The following is a 10,395-nucleotide window of genomic DNA, read 5'->3' on the forward strand; positions in this document are numbered from 1 at the left end:
GATTGGAATAGTTTCAGAAGGAATGGTACCAGTTCCTCCTTGTACCTCTGGTAGAATTCAGCTGTGAATCCATCAGGTCCTGGACTCTTTTTGGTTGGTAAGCTGTTGATTATTGCCACAATTTCAGAATCTGTTATTGGTCTATTCAGAGATTCAACTTCTTCCTGGTTTAGTCTTGGGAGGGTGTATTTGTCGAGGAATTTATCCATTTCTTCTAGATTTTCTAGTTTATTTGTGTAGAGGTGTTTGTAGTATTCTCTGATGGTAGATTGTATTTCTGTGGGATCGATGGTGATATCCCCTTTTTTATTTTTTATTGCATCTATTTGATTCTTCTCTCTTTTCTTCTTTATTAGTCTTGCTAGCGGTCTATCAATTTTGTTGATCTTTTCAAAAAACCAGCTCCTGGATTCACTAATTTTTTTGAAGGGTTTTTTGTGTCTCTGTTTCCTTCAGTTCTGCTCTGATTTTAGTTATTTCTAGCCTTCTGCTAGCTTTTGAATATGTTTGCTCTTGCTTTTCTAGTTCTTTTAATTGTGATGTTAGGGTGTCAATTTTGGATCTTTCCTGCTTTCTCTTGTGGGCATTTAGTGCTATAAATTTCCCTCTACATACTGCTTTGAATGTGTCCCAGAGATTCTGGTATGTTATGTCTTTGTTCTCATTGGTTTCAAAGAACATCTTTATTTCTGACTTCATTTCATTATGTACCCAATAGTCATTCAGGAGCAGGTTGTTCAGTTTCCATGTAGTTGAGCAGTTTTGAGTGAGTTTCTTAATCCTGAGTTCTAGTTTGATTGCACTGTGGTCTGAGAGACAGTTTGTTATAATTTCTGTTCTTTTATATTTGCTGAGGAGTGCTTTACTTCCAACTATGTGGTCAGTTTTGGAATAGGTGTGGTGTGGTGCTGAAAAAAAATGTATATTCTGTTGTTTTGGGGTGGAGAGTTCTGTAGATGTCTATTAGGTCCACTTTGTTTAGAGCTGAGTTCAATTCCTGTACATCCTTGTTAACTTTCTGTCTCGTTGATCTGTCTAATGTTGACAGTGGGGTGTTAAAATCTCCCATTATTAGTGTGTGGGAGTTTAAGTCCCTTTGTAGGTCACTCAGGACTTGCTTTATGAATCTGGGTGCTCCTGTGTTGGGTGCATATATATTTAGGATAGTTAGCTCTTCTTGTTGAATTGATCCCTTTACCATTATGTAATGGCCTTCTTTGTCTCTTTTGATCTTTGTTGGTTTAAAGTCTATTTTATCAGAGACTAGGATTGCAACCCCTGCCTTTTTTTGTTTTCCATTTGCTTGATAGATCTTCCTCCATCCCTTTATTTTGAGTCTATGTGTGTCTCTGCACATGAGATGGGTTTCCTGAATACAGCACACTGATGGGTCTTGACTCCTTATCCAATTTGCCAGTCTGTGTATTTTAATTGGAGCATTTAGCCCATTTACATTTAAAGTTAATATTGTTATGTGTGAATTTGATCCTGTCATTATGCTGTTAATTGGTTATTTTGCTCGTTAGTTGATGCAGTTTCTTCCTAGCCTGGACGGTGTTTACAATTTGGCATGTTTTTGCAGTGGCTGGTACTGGTTGTTCCTTTCCATCTTTAGTGCTTCCTTCAAGAGCTCTTTTAGGGCAGGCCTGGTGGTGACAAAATCACTCAGCATTTGCTTGTCTGTAAAGTATTTTATTTCTCCTTCACTTATGAAGCTTAGTTTGGCTTGATATGAAATTCTGGGTTGAAAATTCTTTTCTTTAAGGATGTTGAATATCGGCCCCCACTCTCTTCTGGCTTGTAGAGTTTCTGCTGAGAGATCAACTGTTAGTCTGATGGGCTTCCCATTATGGGTAACCCGACCTTTCTCTCTGGCTGCCCTTACCATTTTTTCCTTCATTTCAACTTTGGTGAATCTGACAATTATGTGTCTTGGAGTTGCTCTTCTCGAGGAGTATCTTTGTGGTGTTCTCTGTATTTCCTGAATCTGAATGTTGGCCTGCCTTGCTAGATTGGGGAAGTTCTCCTGGATAATATGTTGCAGAGTGTTTTCCAACTTGGTTCCATTCTCCCCATCACTTTCAGGTAGACCAATCAGACATAGGTTTGGTGTTTTCACATAGTCCCATATTTCTTGGAGGCTTTGTTCATTTCTTTTTATTCTTTTTTCTCTAAACTTCCCTTCTCGCTTCATTTCATTCATTTCATCTTCCATCACTGATACCCTTTCTTCCAGTTGATCGCATCTGCTACTGAGGCTTCTGCAATCTCCGCGTAGTTCTCGAAACTTGGCTTTTAGCTCCATCAGCTCCTTTAAGCCCTTCTCTGCATTGGTTATTCTAGTTATCCATTTGTCTAATTTTTTTTCAAAGTTTTTAACTTCTTTGCCATTGTTTTGAATTTCCTCCTGTAGCTCAGAGTAGTTTGATCGTCTGAAGCCTTCTTCTCTCAACTCGTCAAAGTCATTCTCCGTCCAGCTTTGTTCCGTTGTTGGTGAGGAGCTGCGTTCTTTCGGAGGAGGAGAGGTGCTCTGCTTTTTAGAGTTTCCAGTTTTTATGCTCTGTTTTTTCCCCATCTTTGTGGTTTTATCTACTTTTGGGCTTTGATGATGGTGATGTACAGATGGGTTTTTGGTGTGGATGTCCTTTCTGTTTGTTAGTTTTCCTTCTACCAGACAGGACCCTCAGCTGCAGGTCTGTTGGAGTTTGCTAGAGGTCCACTCCAGACCCTCTTTGGCTGGGTGTCAGCAGCGGTGTATGCAGAACAGCGGATTTTCGTGAGACTGCAAATTCAGCTGTCTGATAGTTCCTCTGGAAGTTTTGTCTCAGAGGAGTACCTGGCTGAGTGAGGTGTCAGTCTGTCCTTACTGGGGGGTGCCTCCCAGTTAGGCTGCTCAGGGGTGAGGGACCCACTTTAGGAGGCAGTCTGCCCATTCTCAGATCTCCAGCTGCGTGCTGGGAGAACCACTACTCTCTTCAAAGCTGTCAGATAGGGACATTTAAGTCTGTAGAGTTTCCTGCTGACTTTTTGTTTGTGTGTGCCCTGCCCCCAGAGGTGGAGCCTACAGAGGCAGGCAGGCCTCCTTGAGCTGTGGTGGGCTCCACCCAGTTCGAGCTTCCTGGCTGCTTTGTTTACCTAAGCAAGCCTGGGCAATGGTGGGTGCCCCTCCCCCAGCCTTGCTGCCACCTTGCAGTTTGATCTCAGACTGCTGTGCTAGCAATCAGTGAGACTCCATGGGCATAGGACCCTCCGAGCCAGGTGCGGGACACAATCTCCTGGTGTGCCGTTTTCCAGGCCCATTGGAAAAGCGCAGTATTAGGGTGGGACTGACCTGATTTTCCAGGTGCCATCTGTTACCCCTTTCTTTGACTAGGAAAGGGAACACCCTGACCCCTTGCACTTCCCGAGTGAGGCAATGCCTCGTCCTGCTTTGGCTCACGCACAGTGCGCTGCACTGACTGTCCTGCACCCACTGTTTGGCACTCCCTAGTGAGATGAACCCGGTACCTCAAATGGAAATGCAGAAATCACCCGTCTTCTGTGTCGCTCACGCTGGGAGCTGTAGTCCGGAGCTGTTCCTATTCAGCCATCTTGGCTCCGAAGCCTAGTATTCACTTTTTAAAATCAGTCCCTGTACCTCAGTCTCAGCACCTGGGTTCTTCCACTGGTTGCATGCTTTGTTCATCTGGCTTTGTTCTCTTAGTCGTAAATAAAACAATGATCAGGTTATGTGACCTTTTACCTGGGAGTCCATGGCAACCGAAGAAGGACTCACTTTGTTACCAGATTGGTCTCGTGCAGTTACAGTTTTCTACTGGATATTTGAGTTCTCATGAAGAAATATTCTATATTAATTTTCTTTTGGCTTAGAAATAGTTTAGTATAACTTTTCCCAAGCCTTCCAGACAAAGCGGCCATTTTCTCCTACTATTTTCAATGATCATTTTCCATAATTAAATTCATGTTTTTCTTCTCCTGTGGAGAGATTTTATAAAATAAGAGGCAGCCTCTATAAATATTTATCACTTTTATTTCATGTTAGCAAACACGAACTTATGCATTTAAATACACTTCACTCCTTATATTTTACCTCTTATATTATCTGTACTTGTGCTTTTTCACACACTATTTTACATATTCAATAGGTGTTTTTGGTTTTATTTTATTTTTCCAAAATTGAGTCTTAATACCCTAATATTCTGCATTCTGCCTATCCAGGTTCGTGGTCACCTACTCTCTGGCAGTAAATATTTCTAATATCTTAGAATATTTCTCTTTCAAATTCACTCGGTGAGTTTGAAACTTTGCAGCTCTATTCCTCTCACCTGGCTATGTCCTCTCATCCTCCAAGAGCACTTTCAAGGCTATCCCTCTGAGAAGTATCTCTTCCCATTCTAATTCTCTTAGTCCATCTACTCCTTGAATCCCTTTTGCACTTAAGACTCTGAAGCACAGAATTTAATTCTTTTGTGTCTTTGGTTTAACTTCAAGTAGATGGTATAATTCTGAAGAACCAACTAAATCTGTCAGTGTGCTTTTGTGATCAGAGTAGCAAGTGCAATGTAATGTAAACATACTAACATTGATTGGGGTGTTACTACTTAAAAATTTCAGAATATCATAGCATATTATATTGTCAAATATATGAAAATTTTTGTTATTTTACATTCTAAAGATTATTTAGAATATAACTTTTTTGAGTTGTTAGAGAAGGAATAATTGAGCCATAGAAAAATAAAATGATTTGAGCCAGAACTCATTGCAGATCATCGTATTTGAGATTGTACATTGCAATTTCTTAGTTGCAAGCATTTTAAAATAAAAATAATCTCTCCCCTTTTCTTAGATCAAGCATACATTACTCTGTAACACAAAACAAAAAGGAAAAACAGAAGAATGACAAGACAATAAAACACCAACATGCTCAGTTATTCAATACTTGCTATGACCTGAATATTTCTGTTCCCCCAAAGTTCGTATGTTGAAAACTAATATCCAGTGCAATAGTATTAAAAGGTGAGGCTTTTGAGAAGTCATTAGGGCTCAGCACTCATGAATGGGATTAGTGCCCTTATAAAAGAAGCCTGAGGAGGTTTTTTTACCTCTTTTACCATGTGTAGACATAGCTAGAAGGTGCCATCTATGAGAAACTGTCCCTCTAGACACCAAATATGCTGGTGCCTTGAGCTGTGAGCAACAAAATTTTGTTGTTTATAAATTACCCAGCCTAAGGTATTTTGTTATGGCATCTGGGACAGGCTAAGGTAATACTCATATTTCACTGGAAGGAAAGAATATTTCTTAACCACACAGTGAATTGATCATTAAAATTCCTTACTTTGTCTAATATTAGTCATATTTTATAATACATATCTATTGTGAAATTGTATATTGAAATATATCAGTACTAATATATCTAAGTTGCCTTCTATTTTTAAAAGTACTTGTCACCTAGTTATAAATAAAACAATTATTCTTTTTAAAAATAAAATTAATTATATACCAACTATAAGTATATTATATTATAATAAGTCCTGAGCATCTTCTTGACTTGGATTCAGCACAAAAACACAGTTTAAATTGCATCAGTTGGAGCTGGGACATAGTTTTAAAAGAAATTAGCATCATATATGGCAGGTAATATTTCATGGAAAAAATCCTAAATTAGATAACTTGTGTTAACTTTACCTGGACCCTCACTTTGCGGGAGGAATAGGAAATTTGATACAGATAGGTACAGAAGGAAGACCATGTAAAGACACAGGGAGAAGATGGCTGTTACAGGCCAAGGAGTGAGGCGTCAGAAGAATTCAACCCTGCTGACATCTTGATTTCAAACTTGTATCCTCCAAAATAAATTTCTTTTGTTAAGGCCATCAGGTTTGTGGTACTTTGTGACGAAAACCCTAGTAAAATAATACACAAGATATATATATATATATATTTAATCATTAAGTTTTAACTTATTTTTCTATGTATATTTAAAGTGATAAGCAATAGAGAACTTGATAGGTGATATATATGGAAGGCAATATAGAGTGGTGTTTTGCTTTGCTATCTAGTCTGACAGTCTCTGCTGCTTATTGGATCTTTAGCCCATTTATATTTAATGTGAATTTTTATATGGTTAACCTTAAGATCACAATCTTACTATTTTTATAATTGTCCCATTTTTTCTTTCTCTTTTCTCTTTTGAATTGAGAATTTTTTATGATTTAATTTAATCTTTCTGGTTGGCTTATTACACATGACTTGTTATTTTAGTGGTTGCTTTAGAGTTTATAGTACATACTATTACTATATCACTGTCTAGCTTCAACTGATATTATATCACTTCACATAAAATATCAGACCTTTACAAGAGTAAACTTCCGTTTCTTACCTCCAGGCCTTTATGGCACTACTGTCATATATTTTGCTTTTACATGTTATATGAGATTCATATCACACTTATTTCTTAAAGTTACATTTTAAAGGGTATAGATAATAATACAATTATTTTATAATTACCCGTGCAGTTACCATTTTCAGTGCTTTTTATTCCTTTGGGTAGATTCATATTTTTATTTCCTATCATTTTCCTTTAACCTGAAAGATTTCTTTAGCATGCGGGCTTGTTTCAGGTGAATTCTTTTACCTTTCATATGCCTGAAATATTATTTTTTCACCTTCATTTTTTGAAATACATTTTTTATTGAGTGTATAATTCTTTCACTATTTTGAGATGTTGCTCTTTTTGCTGGCATTGTTTTAGCAAGAAAGACATTGCCATCTCTTTTTACCTCTGTACGTTTCTTTGTCTGCATTTAAGATTTTTCTCTTCTTTTTATTATGGTAAAATATATACAATGTAAAAATAACCATTTTAATCATCTTAAGTGTACAGATTTGTGGTATTAAATACATTCACACTTGTTGTATAACCATAGACACAGTCTATCTCTAGAACTTTTTCATTTTCCTCTACTTAAATTCTGTTACTATCAAACACTAACTTCCCATTCCACCCAACATTTATTTATTCCTTGGTAACCACTGTTCTACTTTCAGTAGTGACTACTCTAGAAATCTCATATAAATGGAATCATACAATATTTGTCCTTCAGTTGTTTAAGTGGATTTTATTTCACTTGGCGTAATGTCTTCCAGGTTCATTCCTGTTGAGTATGTGTCAAAATTTATTTCCTTTTCACAACCGAATTATATTCTGGTGTATGTATGTATCATATTTTGTTTGTTCATTCATTGTTCAGTGGGTACTTGTGTTGCTTCCACATTGTAGCTATTGAGAGTAATGCTGCTATGAATGTAGGTACACAAATACCTGTTTGCATTCTTGCTTTCACTTCTTTTGGCTATAAACTCAGGAGTAGAATTGCTGGATTGTATAGTAATTCTGTATTTAAGTTTTTGATGAATCATCATACTGTTTTCTGAAGGAGGAGCACCATTTTACTTTCTAACCAAGAATGCTCAAAAGTTTCAGTTTCTCTGCATCCTCACAAACATTTGTGTTTTTTTGCCGTTTATTTATTTATTTTTATAACAGCCATCCTAATGGGTGTGAAGTAGTATTTCATTGTGGTTTTGATTTGCATTTCTCTAATGACTAACGATATTGAGCATCTTTTTATATGTTTATTGGCCATTTGCACATCTTCTTTGGAGAAAGATTTATTCAAATTCTTAGCCTATTTTTAAAATCAGGCTGATATGGATATCAATTCCTTATCAGACGTAAGATTTAAAAATGTTTCTTTTCATTTCATTAATTGTCTTATCACTCTGTTGGTATTCTTTGATACACAAAATTTTTGAATTTTCATGATGTCCAGCTTACCTCTTTTTTCTTTTGTTGTTTGTGCTTTTGGTGCCATATTCAATAAATCATTGCCAAATCCAATGTCATGAAGCTCTTTTGTTATTTTTTTTCTAAAAGGTTTGTAGTTTTAGCTCTTACATTTATATCTTTGACCTATTTTGAGTCAATTTTTGTATATAAGGGTCCAACTTCATTTTTTTAATACATGGATCTCCAATTTTCCCAACACCATTTTTTAAATTTATTTATTTATTTTGAGACAGAGTTTCACTCTTGTTGCCCAGGCTGTAATGCAATGGTGTGATCTCAGCTCACTGCAGCCTCTGCCTCCTGGATTCAAACAATTCTCCTGCCTCAGCCTCCCGAGTAGCTGGGATTACAGGCACCCGCCACCAGGCTTGGCTAATTTTTTTGTATTTTTAGGAGAGACGGAGATTTGCCACATTGGCCAGGCTGGTCTTGAACTCCTGGCCTCAGGTGATCTGCCTGCCTGGGCCTCCCAAAGTGCTGAGATTATAGGCGTGAGCCACTGTGCTGGCCCCAACACCATTTGTTGAAAAGATTGTCCTTTTCCCATTGCATGGTCTTAGCATCCTTGTTGAAAATCATTTGGCCATACCTGTGAGGGTTTATTTCTGGGCTTTTAATTCTATTCCAATGGTCTGTTTGTCTGCCTGTATGTCAGTACCATAATCTTTTGATTACTGTATATTTTTATTTTTTTATTTTTCTCTTTATTATTATTTTCATTACTGTATACTGTTAGTAAGGTTTAAAAAATCAGGCAATGTAAGACCTACAATTTTGTTATTTTGATTTTTTTTTTTTTTTTTTGCAATTTTAGGTACCTTATATACCATATTAATTTTAGGATGAATTTTTCTGTTTCTGTTAAATATGTCACTGGGACTTTTATAGGGACTTCATTGAATCAGTAGATTGCTTTGGGCATATTGACATCTTAATGTAGTAAGTCTTCCAATAAATGAACATTTGTTTCCATTTATTTTCATCTTTAATTTCTTTCAACATTGTTTTGTAGCTTTCAGTATACACATCTTTCACTTTCTTCTTCAAGTTTACTTCTAAATATTTTATTCTTTCAGATGCTATTGTAAATAGAATATTCTCTAAGTTTCCCTTTTAGATTGTTCATTGTGATTGTGTAGAAATGTAACTGATTTTACATATTAATTTTATATCCTGAAACTTTGCTAAATTTGTTTATTCTACTAGTTGTGTGTGTATGTGTATATGTGTGTGTGTGTAGTCTTTAGGGTTTTTTACATACAAGATCATGTCACCTGCAAACAAAATTTTACTTCTTCCCCTTTTTTCAATTTGTTGGCATTTTATTTCTTTTTCTTGTCTAATTTTTTCTCTGATAATTTTGATACCATTTTAAATAGAAATGTCAACAGCAAGCATCCTTGTCTTGTTCTTGATCTTAGAAGAAAAGCTTTAAGTCTTTCAGCATTGAGCATAATGTTGTCTGTGTTTTTATATACATATATATATGTATTAATATATAGACGTATATGTATGTGCTTTCGTTATGTCTTGGTGGTTTCTTTCCTTCTTACTGATTTTTTTAATAATGAAAAGGTGTTGAATTATGTCAAATGGTTTTTAGATATCAATTGAGATAATATGTGTTTTCCTTCATTCCATTACTGTGGTAGATCATCATAATTGATTTTCACATGTGGAACCACCCTTGCATTTCAGGAAAAACTTCCACTTGGTGGATAATCCTTTTAATATATTGTTAAATTCAATTTGGTAGTGTATTATTCTAGTTGAGGCTGCTCTAACAAAATACTTTAGACTGGGCAATTTATAAATAACAGCAATTTATTGCTCACAGTTCCAGAGGCTGGGAGGTCCAAGAACTGTTGCACTTTTGAGTTGTTCCAGCATCAACTCAAAAGTCTAAAGTTCAGAGTTTCATCTAAATATTATACAAATCAGGTAAGAGTGTGAATCAAGTATATTTCATTCTGAGGCAAATCACCCTCCAGCTGTGAGCCTATGAAATCAGACAAGTTATGTATTTTCAAAATGTTATGGTGGGATAACCATAGGACAGATACTCCCATTCCATAAGGGAGAAATAGAAAGGAAGAAAGAGTAATAAGTTCCAACCAAATACAAAAATCCAACAGGGTAAACAACATTAAAACTTAAGAATTGAGAACAATTTTTTTGACTCCATGTTTATTTTCTGGACACATTGGGGAGAGTATTGGGTTCCCAAGGCTCAGATCAACACTACCTCCATGGGGTTGCTGGCCACAGCCCATATAACAACTCTCAAGGGTTGGAGTCATGTGCCTGTGGATCTCCCAGAATGGAGTTGCACACTGATGGCTTTACAGTTCTGGGCTCTCACGGCAGCCCCACCTCCATGTCTCCATTAGATACATGGCAGCTTGCTCTCGTGATTCCACTAGGCACTGCCCTGATGGGAGCTTTCTGTGGTGGTTCCACCCCTGTGGCCATTCTATGCTAGGCTGTGAGGTACTCTGAGGCATTCTTTGATATCTAGGTAGAGGTAGCCATGTCCCCGTAGC

Source organism: Hylobates moloch, unplaced genomic scaffold, assembly GCF_009828535.3.
Source record: "Hylobates moloch isolate HMO894 unplaced genomic scaffold, HMol_V3 SCAFFOLD_16, whole genome shotgun sequence".
Classification (NCBI taxonomy): Eukaryota; Metazoa; Chordata; class Mammalia; order Primates; family Hylobatidae; genus Hylobates; species Hylobates moloch.